Here is a 13933-nt window from a genome sequence, read left to right as displayed (position 1 = left end):
CAATTACTGTTTCATATCATAAACCATACAAACATTCCACGTATTAATGGGATATATAGTTCGGATAATGTTATCACTTCAAACTGTGCGATCAAACGTGTAATATGACCGCATGGTATAATTTTCAATGGTTAGTTAAATATATTGGATGATATACAGAGTGATTGGTTTTATGTTAACTCCCAAAAACGAAAAATTAATAATCTTGAACATCATGTTCTTCATGTTCAGCTTTTTAGGATGAATTGACACATTATTTAAAAATTTAGCATAGGATGTTGAGGTATCACAATATTAGCTAAAGTTTGCATCTTCAGAAACTATAACACTTTTGTTTTATATTACATGATTATTGAAATTTCCATATTCTCAGTAGGTAAGTGCACCATCGATCAGTTCCGACATGCTCTTGAACCCGGTTATATAAGATCTTAAGGCACATAGAGAAGTTTTAGCAGAAAGCTTAAACTAAAAGCTGTAGATGATGGAGGGCCCGCTCAATTCAGTTTGCATAATATTACCGACTATAATTTGCATATCAATAAGCGTAACTCGCGTAACGGGCTTGGTTGCACCGTGCGGCTGTTAAAATAGTATTAAAATTTCATGAGGTTATGCAATATCGTTATTATAGAAAATCAAGTCATCACACAACGCGTTAATTATTCTAAGGTCACGATTCAATTTCGTTCTTGTTAAAGTATGTTTTAAAGTAACTCGTCACTTTTAAAACGTATTAAATTGAAAATTTTAAAATCATTGTTTCCTTTAATTTACTTTGCACCTGTAATTTTATCGAAATTATTTTTTTCACTTTTATTGTAGTGATTTACTTTCCAATTCAATCAACTTGAACAATGTAACTTTTTTTCTTGGTTAGTAACGTTCTACTAGAAACTGTAGAGATTTACATAAACGTGGGTTGTTGCGAGATTTGCATATAGGAAAATTTCGTACCTTCGCCTTTGAAGGAGAAACTAAATAGTAATTTTTAGTTTTCATTTTCTCGGATATTTCCTCCTCGCCTAACTAATTCAGACGAATATTAAATTTGTATTATAGCAGTTTATTTCATTACTGTGATATCTTTCATTCTTTATTTTTACTTTAATTTAATTTTTACCAGGAAATATGATTAAACTTTAAACTTACTCGTTGCAAACTCTTCTAATTGACAAAAACTTTCGAAATTAAATTTTGAAACTGTGACGAAATACTACGGAACTATTTCGCGTTGTAAGAGGTGGAGAATTATGTTCACTGATTGAGATTTCTTGAACACTTTAGAGACAAACGTTCCTAAAGACTCAGCAATAGCCGATCTTTTATCTTTATTACTTACTTCAGAGAAATCTTGTTAGGATTAAGTTTCTGAGCAAGCAGACATATACTTTAGAAAGTGCTTTTCGTAAATCGATCTAAAACCTACCACCAAATTAAACTTTGGATAATGATGTAATTGTTCGACCGCTCTACATAAAATTTTAGTCGACGCTTTTAAACGGTTTTATTCTTAAGATTAAAGTGTCATATTCTTATAATGGTCTTCGAGAGTGTTATTTGATTTAAAGATTACTTGTGGGATTCAAGTTTAAATTCTCGGTGAAGCGGCCATCTTTTCAGTTGTCTTTATAAATCAAAAATAAAAATGATAAGAGAATATATCTTTAGTTCAACTTCCAGAGCAATTGCTTTAGTTGAAAGCCATTTAAATGTAATAGATGGCGTGAAATGTTTTTATTGTTATATTTTCATATACTTTTAGCGCAGTGTTGGGGGAATTGATTTAGAAAAGCCTAGTATATAACCGAAAATTAAACAAAAAAGGGGGAAAACATGATAGTTAATTAATAAAAATTCCTTTTGATGTGAAAACGTTAAAAACCGCTTTTTGAAGCAACCATCCTCTAAATCCAATTATTTTTTTGTGTAGATAATATATATTTTGCGGTGTAAAATAGCAATAATACATTTTTTATTGATTGTAATTGTATCTATCGGCAAATAAAAATAGTTAAAAAGAAGAAAGGTTTTTTTGTTGCTTATATTTTCCCATTCTGTGACATACTCGCTACTTGGATTCAGTTCATAAATGAAAGAGACAAAGTTTTAATAATTCTTTTACATAGGAAACAGTGTATCGATTATTTATTCGGTTGTAACCTAACATACAATTCATATCAAGACTTTTACCATTTTTCCCTTCAATCGAGCCTAGGTTTTAAATTTTTTGGCGATTACTAAATTATTGTACCCAGGGATTATTGTGGGAATCTATTGTGTGCTCAGGGTATTACGAATGATAAACTATCAACGTTTTTTTTTTGAGTAGTTTAATTATTCTGTTTGTGTTTTGCATCTTATTAGTCAATTACGTATTCTAAAATTCTTCAACCACAAACATGAGTTCTGAATTCAAATACATAAATGATACCCAGCAATAAGATTTATCATCATAGATCGTTTTAGGTTTTTGCCTAAACACACCGGTATTTCCATTTATATTAGTTATTTATTTACTTGGAAGCTAACAACTAGATGTATTTCAAAATAGTTACTTTACATAATTAACTATTTAATTATCCTGCATGAATGTTTTATGTTCAAGAATTTAGTATGTAGTTGACTAGCATTAAATTGTAACTACATTATTATTATTGATATATAATAAATAATATCGTTGATTACCAATGTATGTCTCATACAATATCAATTACCTAAAACTTAGGTTAAATTTGTTGACTAAAATATATAATTTTATTACTCCCGCATTTCTGAAAAAAAAATTATATACACAATTAAAATAATAATTGTATCATTGTTTGAATATTTATAAAAATCTGGTACAAAGTTATATAATTTAATTTGCATATATTGCTTAATTAATATGAATTTAATATTGCAAAATTTCAATATATCTTTAGTCTTTAATGCAAACTCTTTGTTGCAATTCTTACTAAATAATTAATTACAGATAGTTTAGAATAAAAATTTTGAAAGTAGCATTTACATGCAAATTACCAACACAATGAATTTATTCTCATTGTATTCCTCTTGTGCATGAATCCAGCGACGACGGTTACCACGGTTTGATTTCCGGTTGATGTCGCCTTGCCACGTGGAATTTAATCTGTAACGGGGAACCCACTACTATACCCGCGTTGATTACCACCGCTTCCATCTAAACAGCCAAATTCCATGCTATCTTCTAAATTAATGTTCTCCAAAAACAATCGCAAACCAGACACTATTTGATCCTGGAAGTTTACAGCAAATATTCATTCCAAAATTACAATTGTTTGCCAATTTATACAAGCATACAATAAATGACGTAAAGTTTCCGACGAAGTTATTAATATCAATCATTATTAATTAATTAAAGATGTATTAAAGTTTTCTTAAGATATATAATTAATTAAAAATGGCAAGTATAGCCTTTTTATTTTTTGTTTAATCATGAAGCCGAGAATGTTATATCCTAGTTTATCGAGATATTGGTCCCTTTTATAGATACAGAATACTTTTATCTATTGCGGGCGGATATCCACAGGGAAGTTTCGCAACTTCAACTCGTTTCGTCTTTTTCTCGCGTATATATAGATATCTATGTACACACTGTTATTGATTTTCGATTTACCATAATAAAAATAGAGCATGCAGTTGAATGAGATATTAAACATATTACAGAATGATCTTTTCGTTTCGCAAATGATTTTTGTCTGTTCTTGTTGCGTTTCTTCTTTTTCCTTTCTTGTTTGTTGTGGTTTAAATGCACAATCGAAAGAATTGGTTGTAAACTGTTTGATGCTGTGCACAGAATGCAATTTATTACCTCTCTCTCTGCACAGAAACTTTGACAGTAACTCGGTAAACTTTTCGAACGATAAAAATAAAAATAAATAGGTACAGTCGAGTCGGATCCTTTTCGTCGCTGTCACTTCTTTAACAGATTTATTTCCTGTCTGGTACGTACGCGGTCTTCGTGTCAATGTCTTTTTGTCAACACCTATTTTCTAGGAACATCAATCTTACCAAAGAGAAACAATAAGGTTTTGTTTGTGAAAAGAAAAGAATCTAATTAAAATTTTTCTTTATTTTCAATATTTTTGTTATAGTTTACGCTAGAATTTATCCTCGGAAATTTTGTCGTGTCATACACCAGGTGGTTTTCATGTCTTAAAAAGTATTTAGACAGTTTAGATCTGATGTTTCTCATAAAATGTTACGCTACAATTTTAACAAAAGGTAAAATCCCCAGTAAAAGAAACCTTACTTTCGTGCGTGAAATGAGTTTCTTCTTAGAAAACCCTCAGGTGCGATGTGATTTAATGACGACGTAAGGGAGAAAATCATCACAAAGATCTTAGAATACGTAACTGAGTCCGGATAATTATGCCAAGGCTCGAGGGCTCTTCGTCAAAGTGTCCTTTTAATTGCCCGTAAGGAACAATACAAGGCCAGAACTAGTTAGTGTTGAGCCTTAAGGCCAAAAGCCCCCTTTTTTCTTGTCCTTTGATCGTAATGGTAATTTTACAAACATCCCTTGTAATTTAAAAGATTTCCTCAGATTTTCGTCACAATAAAAACGGATTAAAGCAGATATTTTTATAAAAGCTTCAGCACAAAGGAGATTTTTATCTCAATCCTTTTATACTTTAAAATAGGTTATCTAGCAACGTAAACGAGGTTATATTTACTTTTGACTCTGGAAAGAACTATCTAATTTAGCCGATTCTTTCTTAAACTTGTCATCTTAACAGAACCGTATAAATTCATACACATTTAGTAATTAAAGCTGGGAATGCAATGTAAAATTACTTAAAAAATTGTTAACTAAAATCCTCGTTATTTTCAACCATGCAAAGGACGTACAAAGGGTATTTTGTTACCTTCGTGTATAACACTGCATTCTCATGAAACAACGTCTAGTTTTGTGCTTTTATTTCTACAATGGTGTAATTTACACGTCTCGCTGTTTTATAATTTCTATTTGTAGATACGCGCGTTCGTAACCCGTGAAATTAAATTTTTAGTTCAGTGATTGCAATACGCGAAAATAATGTTTAATAGTATCGAATAACATTTAATTCTATCCTACTAATATGTGTATCGCTGTTGAGTTTGCAATAAACTTTAATTAAAATACAAATATACCTTTAACGACAAGGTGTATGATTCGAACGTGTGCAGTTTGTTAAAAGCAACTAAAATCCAATTAAATACAACCAAATCATTAGCGATGAAATCCGCTACTAGGAGATAGTAGCAATTTATATCGCATTCGGTCCTAAATTAATACACTTTCCGGAATAGTTACGTATTCGTTACAGTTATGTGAGCTATAATTTTAGTTAAATTGGTAGAAATTTGTGTGTGCAAGTTCCTTCAAGGGTACTAGATATTACGAGAAACTCATTTTATACATTAGATTTAAATTTTTCACTTTGTGAACACAATCACACTTTAGTTAACAATCTAATTACACATTAATTAATTGACATCATAATTAACGTTTTTTTTGTAAATATAAACCGAGATAATTAATAAAGAAGGTTATGAAGTAAAAAGATTAGATTGGAACAAGTTTTTGCAACTGTTGGGTGGTTTAAGGCGGGATACTAATTTCTGCGGTTTAGTTTGGCGCACCTTCCCGAAGTCTAAAACTTGTTAACAACTTGTAATTGTGTAACTAGCACAACGAAACGAACCAAAGTCAGTTTTAGTATTTTGCAGCAACCGCTTACCTCACTAGGTTTCGCATGTATACCACCGCAGCTTACTTATTAAGCTTCTAAGGGAATTTTAGACTTCATTAAAGTGTATACGATATAAAAACTCTAAAACTTTACGAAATTAACTACCATAAAAATGTTATTACCACCTTTTTCTTAGTGAATTAAAAAAGTTTGGTAACAAAAATGAAATAATGTGCTAAGTGAAATAATCATTATTACATTAAAATAATGGTTAACGGAAATTTGGATAAACATTTATTATAATTGTCTAACAAAAGAAACAGTTTGCCGGATTCAGATTTGATGCCAGATCCTTATAGGATCAATCCATCTCAATGTTGGAAGATGCCATTTTAGTAACTGTGGGTGAGGATGATAACAACAAGAATATTGACCTCTCTATTATGATACGGTGGTTTGCAATACTAATCAGGTAAAGTTGAAGTTAGCAAAGTGGATTCTTATGCTTGTACTGAGACGAGCTAAGATAATTTCTAATTCAGTATCAAACCAGCAATGAGATGAGAGATACCAGAGAGAAAGAAGTATTCGGAAGATGTGAAGATCCTATTTTCCTGTAGATACAGGATTATTGTTCTGCTACAAATTACATTCGAATGCCTCGCCGTTGAATATGGTTAAAACTCGTTGCCATTTATAAAAAAAAGTGGGAATGGCGCCTTCCTGCATATACCAGCGAAACGAAAACATGTACGTACAAAAATGCCCATGTACGATAGTGCACTTTGAAGATGTAGAACAGCAGCAAGTGCTTAAAAATCTGCCGCTGTGCTTTTAAGATCTGCCACTTAGACCAACATTAGATACATTTAGCAGTGTTGGGTAAGATCTATATCAAAGCATTGCACAGAAATCTGCCAGTTATTCACGTTATTCGACATCTCTCCTCTTCGTAATAATCATTGTAATGGGCAGAGTACATCAAATCATACTTCGACAAATACAACCACTAGAAATTTCCCAAAAAAAGGCACATTATTTTTGGAAAAGCAGAATGTAGTTATTTTGGGATCGCTAAATATTCTTTAAACTCACAATGTTGACTGCGGATTTACTCACTAATGGATTTCAAGAAAGATTCTTCCAACGCGGAATCGGTAATCGAAACTGAATGTTGGCCACCCGATTTACCTTATCTATGAGTTATTGTTTTAAATGCCTATGAAAAAAAACTTAATTTTATTTAACATTTCTGGAACATTTTCGTGTTAAAAAAAAAGAAATAAATGCACCCTATTTCCAAGAATGTCTATTCTTGAAAGTGGATTAAGTTCTACCACTTGCGGATGCTTACTACAGATACGCAGCGGCATGTTGTGGTGGATGGAAAAGTGCACTAAAGCAATTACTAGCTGTGGGCATACAGCGACCGCAAGGGCGTTACAGAAGTTTCCTTTTACGGCGTTGCAGTAAACGAAAGCCAGCAGGGTGTAAACCTCCCGTGGTTACTTTAGCGGCAAATGCGTTGACATTCATTGATTACGAATGGTTTAACTTTTAATTAATCCAACTCCTCCTCGTATTTTCAAACTACCAACAAAATATTAAATTAAAAACTCTTTCGTACTAAGAATGACTCAATTAACATCCTCTTTTTTTGAATGCGATAACAGATATGCCAAAAATAGATTTGTCTCATTCTACTATAAAGTGAACGGCAGTGTGTATGTCCGGAGTATAAAAAAATCCTTCAATACATTTGTGTAAGTTTATTTTATTTTAATAAATAATTACGTGAAATATAATAAAATTGTGGTTATATAAGAAAACCATTAACACCATTACAGAATTTATTCCGGGCACAAAATTTCATAGTCATAAAAGGAACCGTAAAAGGACCCTGGTGAAATAAAATTAAATCCAAAAATATGTTCGCCAATATTGAAATGTATTTGAATAAAAATATATCTCTAAAAATGTGTGTAAAAGTTTTAATGGACAAGTTCTACTTACAAATCGTTTGATAAGGCCAAATTTTCTATCGACGATAATGATTTCGGCTAGAGAGAAGTACAAAGCAAGTATTCATTTAACTTTATGCTACAAAACTTATTTCAAAAATGTGTAAATATAGTTTATATTCTTTTCTTGTTGGACTTATTAAGAAAGTTAGGTCATTACAAAATTCTTGGTATAAAATATCATTTATCCCTCAGGTTTCCTTTCTGAATACATATTTTTCAGTACAAATAACTGCTAAAACGGGGGATTGAAGAACTTTGTATTCTGTTCGAATTTATGCTAACAGGTTTTCTTAAATCTCAAGAAAACCGGGTTATAGACGGCGTCGCTTCGACGTTATCAAATTCTCCACAAAAAAATATATTTCTGAATATGGAGCGAGATTTTTAGGTATATTCTTACCTACACCATCCTCATTCGTTTAAAATTCAAAAGAATCGAAATAAAAATATTTTCATCTCCTTTATTTGAATTGAATAATGTAATGTTTTTTAAATACTTAATCTGAACATATCTACACTATAAAACGTGTTGTGAGATGAGTACTACTTTGAAGCAATCAACTAAAGTACCCTCTACTATCGCAAGAAGTCTCTAAGAGAATCTCCTTTGGGTGTTGTTGAGCATTGTCCGGAATTGTATTAGAAGTAGAGCACATGCATTCCCTAAAGATGATACTTAAACTCTAGAATAATCCCCTTCGTTCGGGCGAACTTCCGTGTCTAGATGGACCGGTTGAATTAAGCTGGATTTACCTGATTTACTGTTAGTATTACCTAAATTTATTTTTGGTGGTAGATTTAGAATACATTTACTGCAATATAATGAACAAATACATATATTGACCAACAATAAACATTTTATCGATAAATATTAATTAAATCCATCTTGGTCTTCATTTAATAAACAAACAAGAAAATATACTCAAATTCTTAATTAAACGTTTTTTTAATCCTGAATTGACAGAGCAGTACTACGGTTTAATTTAAAATTTCAGCAACAGCTGACGCTTGGCGCTTCACAGTTGGAATACTTCTGTAATAGCATTCATATATCACTCATTGCGTAGCACACGATATAGCCGTTTTGAACCATACGGTGTACAATTTTTTCAAAACAATTTTACCTTCGTTTTATGCGTTTTTTTACTCGGCATATGTTTCACAAATCTGAACCCACTTAATCCATATGAATTCACCATATTTACAGTTCTGTTTGCAAAAATACAAATTCATTTGGTAAATAATTTGAGGGGAATTAAAATGGTAAACATATAACAAACTAGTAAAAACAGTGTTTATTAATAATTTTAGAGAAAAAAATTGAATGCTTTAAGCTACAGTGCACACCACAACATAGAATAATAATAATAAATATAATAATCTTCTTTTGCCTTACAAAAAATAAAACAACCATACTGCAAAGAAAATTTTAGATATTTTTAAATTAAATAATAAATTAGAAATGATAAAATTTAGAAATGTACGCAAGTACGTACTTATTTTTTAGAAAATGCTAATCTTATAGAATCCACCGAAAATGCCCTTAAAATTCTGCTTAGAATTCATGACGGTACCCCATCACACATTACGTGCTGAGTAACACCATTTACATATAACATGCCCTGAACATTTATTATCGGTTTAAATCCGGTGGATATTTTGGTGTGGATTTCTATAAAGCAAACGGGTAGCTTTCACGACAAAAGTATATTGTTAATGACTTCGTCTCAATCTTTCGTATCTCGAAAAGCAATCATAGGCAATTTCAGTATTTTCAGAAACATAAATTAAACTTAAAATACAGACTGGTATCAGGAATCAATATGCCATCGTCAGAGAGAAATCCTAGGGTCATTCTATCCCTAGGATTTCGAGGCGACTTCATTTTCAAGTTATAGTCTCAGGATACAGACATGTTTTAGTCATGTAACCACTAATTTTAGAATATTTAGAGAGTTATACTCTCGCGACCTTCATTTCAATATTCAATGTGTCATTTTTATCCTAGTTTCAGGCGCAAGATTGGTCTTTCTTAGATATGGTGGATTAAAGAATAAAAAAGCTGTTTGCTTTCCACTATATGTTTCTTTGTAAGAACGATACAATTTTTAAAACATTTGTGACCCTTTGGCACTTAGTAGTTTACAATAAATAGTGACCGACTCTAACATTGGCAAATTATTTAAAAACTTCACTTTCTGGGCTATAGCTATAATCATTTTTCTTCTAATGCACAACCTCTTGTTAAAAGCTCTAAATCATTTATGCAAATCATTTATCAATCCTTTCTATTTGCAAATGATTTAGCCCAAAAAATGTAAATTGCAAAGTAGTTCTTTTTTTACTTTAAACATTGATTTTAATGCTAATTTTCATTTTCCTGTTTTTCTAATCATATTGAAAACACACTTCATAGCTTTCATAGATAATCTAAATTTAACAACAAGCTAAATAATTTTTGTGACGGTTGCGTTTGAATACTTTTAACGAATTTTAATGGTGTCTGTTATCAATGCATGTATAAAAGAAGGGGTTAACTAAAGTTAACAAGCGTTAATAATACATTAATTTGTTCTTGATCATTTACATATAACATAAAATTATCTATTTTAAGTATTCTAGGAATGTATCAGCAAAAACGTGATAAAATTTCAAAACCTGTACGATTTGCAGTTGCCGTTCTTCTAGCGAGGCAGCAAAAGACGAACTCAAATGTGATTTTCTCTGCATCCGTTGAGCACACAGATGGGACTTTGATCAGAAAGTGTGATTGCATTACGGCTTTTCCTACGAATTGAGCATACGATTTCTAAACAAAAAGGTAAAACTTGCATAATGCACGTGATGGAATGGAACGACAAAGTTGTTTAGTATACAATTTTATTTTAAGTACTGTATTTTCCAAGAAGATTTTACATTTCAAATTCAATCGATACAGCTACGAGTACACTTTACAATTGGATCATTGATATCCTCATATTTATTTTTTAAAAATAGTATAAAAGCTACTTATGGTGTAATATTAAAAGAACTTAAATCAAAAAGCTGAAATCTCTGTCTTTTCAACTTGAAATGATAAAAATGTTTCATTGTACTCGGAGCAAAATAATAAAATAGTTATTTTATTTTTTCCTCTACAGCCATGTTTATTAATGATTAACACAAAATATTATCACCAACAATAGCAAGAATTGTATGAAACGGGCCATAGTTAATGAGAAAATTCCTCGGAAAGTTTTTCACCTGCCAGATAAGATTAAAAATGCTTTTGGACGGATAGCAATAAAGGAACGGTCGAGCTGCTTACAACTTTCCTTTTAGTTCCGAAATAGGAGATTCGTAGTTTTAACTGTTTTAACTTTCAAAGCTTTCTTTTATCCAACTATTTCTTGTCGTACTTTTAAAATCCGTAGTTTTAAAGTATCATAAATCCCACCAATGAATTAACTCGATAAACTATTAGTTCCGATTGATGTTAATAGACCCTTAAAACAGAATAGTTAAACTTGGATGACTTCGTTTAAAAACGTCGTCGTTTTAATTAGATGTTGGTTCAAATTGGCATCCAACAAAATTGCTTTTTCGCTTACAGCAACGACAACGAGTCATTTGTGAAATACTGAAAGGTGGTGTACTTGACGTTTCGAAACACCAGAGTTCTCAGTGGGAAAATTAGTTTAACGTCATAGCTCGAAACAAACTTTAAAACGTTTTCCTTAACAATGCTACCATGTCCAATATTAAACCGTCACTAACTGAATTACATCTTATTTATCACAATATCAATCAAAATACTACGCAGTTGTTTAAATTTTGATCTAACATAATTTTTATTGTGGCTATCCTGCAACCAAACGTTTATTTAAATTGGCATTAAATCAATAAATTAGCAATTTATGGATGTAGTCGAACGTTTTTGTTTGCGTTGTCAGAGTTTCGTTAAATTTATCGCATAGCGGGTGGTGCATTTTTATAAATTGAAACGAATATCCTATATATCAAAGCAACCCCTTTTCAATCACTATTCAGTAAATTGAATTTCAGGTTCCATTTTACAATTATTAATTAAACTCGACACTTCATCTCTAGCTACGTTAAAGTATCCAAACCACGTTGAAAGATATTTTCTCTTATATTTAACCTAGAAAATGCCAACAAAGAGGCTGCCTCGGCTGAAGTTCCAAGCCGGTATTGACGTCGACGTCTATGCGTATCTACCGTGAAGATATTAGATAGGTGAAAGCTGCATTCTCCTAATTTGCATTCCTTGAACGTCCGTCCATATGTTTTCAGCGTGCTCTAGCTAGCAATGACGCATGCCTCTTAGAAATAGGACCATCAACTATATTCTGGCATATATTATTTGTACAAACAAAAACCTGTCTGGTGGTGTGAATGCGAATGTAAAATATATCTAAAAAAACGTATTTCGTAATAATAATATATATATTTTAAAACACGATGTTTTTGAAATCCTTTTCAAAATGTCTTCTACAGTCCTCAACCGGAAATTACATTTCTTATTACAAGCCTTTTTGTATTAGATATCCAACAGTGCGAAATATTGCTGTTATATGTTGACATAAATCTTAAGAAAGCAATATCAAGATTATTAAAAATATATTACCATAAATCGTTAGGAAATTGGAAGGTTTTTTCAACAGTTGCTGAAATAAACAAAGAAAAACCAGAGAAAAATACGGCGCGGCGTGGTTCATCAATATAGAATTTATCGACGGTCTTCGACGGTCACTAAGTAATATATCACACCGAGTTAATGGAGAATTTATTTATTTTTTGCTTTATTTTCTATTAGCTGTCACAGCGGGTTTTCGGTTTGGTAATCGACCTTACGTATTTAATGGATTGAACATAAATGATGTTGATAAGAAAGAAAACCAAGAATTTTAATAAACTTTTTTACAAACATATTTAAAATTGTTTAGAAGTAAATACAGTATAAGTACGAATATATTAATTTCATCATTATGTTTGGGACCGAAATAGGAAGAGATATATTCTGTCCAATGATGAGTAAAAAGTATGATCTAACTGCATCAGGTTATTTTATTTCTGTTTGACAGATTTATTGGTGATTAACTGGATAATTGGAAGATGTTGTTAATTTGAAGATATTTAACACAACTATTATATGAAAGGTTTTCGAGTATTCATGGTTGTTTTAAAATTAAAATCAAATATTTGACTATGCCAGAACTGGCCAACTTGCTAAGAGAAAAGTTTAAGTTATTGCCGAAAGTACAAAATAGAAATAAATAAATAAGAAAGAAGTACCACTAAGAAAAAGTTTTGTCATAACGACAATAAAATAAAGCTGCTTGTTGGCCCACTGCAAAACACACTGGCCTTCGGGATAAAGAAAATCAAACTGTATGATGTATTGTTATCTCCTTGACAAAATAATACACAGTTCAATAAGAAGTGATGTGGGAGTGCCACGAATCGAGCTGAGAAGGTATCATTTAATTATAATTGGTTTCAAATGATCTGGACTACTATAATATTCACGACTCAGACGTAGAAGTAAAATGCAGGGTTGTTCAGATTTTAATCGGGAAACTTTACTAGGAAGTTTTTTATATATGTAAACATAGGGTCGCAACTCTTTTGTTTTCGAGCTATGAGCGATCAAAGTTGAGGCAAAAATTTTCATTTTATGTTTTATCTCGGCTATAAATAAACCATAAGCATTTTCAAGCATACCTAAAGCTTCCCTAGCGTCCTCTAAGGTGATGAAATTCACAACCGCTTTGAATTCTTTTTGTCTCTTAGCCTGTACATATTTTCTTTTAGTTTTAAGAGGCGGTTAATTCACGTTTAAACGCCCTTTTTGGTATATCCACGCTCTTTTTTTCAGGAAAGCGAGCATTTCTCCAGGGGGCGGTTGGTGTCGTTTCGCTTTTAATGCTATAGGGCATTATCTATAGTGACGTCAGCAAATCGCCTGTTATAAATTCATTTTCACTACCAGTGTGGGCAATAAAACAGTGCTTTCCTTTCCCAGAAGGATCGAGAATACCTACAAATAAACTTTCCACTAGGGTTACACGGCGGAGATAACGTTCGAATCTTTCCACACTTTGATTCTGGTGTATCCATCGTTTATCTGGGTTTCATCGGAATAAAATATTTTTCGGTTTCGTTTACGATATTCCTCAATTTTGTGAACATAGTTGATAGTTTTCCATTAAT

At 31.6% G+C, this 13933-nt stretch overlaps 1 protein-coding gene across 2 annotated transcripts in view; it reads left to right on the top strand.

Annotated features, from left to right (window-relative positions):
- Positions 1-13933, top strand: part of LOC111426943 (metabotropic glutamate receptor 2-like) — a 127212-nt gene that overhangs the window by 28151 nt on the left and 85128 nt on the right. The window contains exon 1 of one of the 2 annotated variants that reach the window (XM_023061851.2): positions 7407-7459. The exons of the other annotated variant lie outside the window; for it this stretch is intronic. The gene's annotated coding sequence lies outside the window, so the exon portion shown is untranslated. Of the gene's footprint in view, positions 1-7406; positions 7460-13933 lie in introns of those variants that run through there. 2 annotated transcript variants of the gene reach the window in all.

The sequence above is a fragment of the Onthophagus taurus genome, chromosome 2, assembly GCF_036711975.1.
Source record: "Onthophagus taurus isolate NC chromosome 2, IU_Otau_3.0, whole genome shotgun sequence".
Classification (NCBI taxonomy): Eukaryota; Metazoa; Arthropoda; class Insecta; order Coleoptera; family Scarabaeidae; genus Onthophagus; species Onthophagus taurus.
Note: the sequence above shows the minus strand (reverse complement) of the source record. Positions and strands in the feature narration are given on the sequence as shown.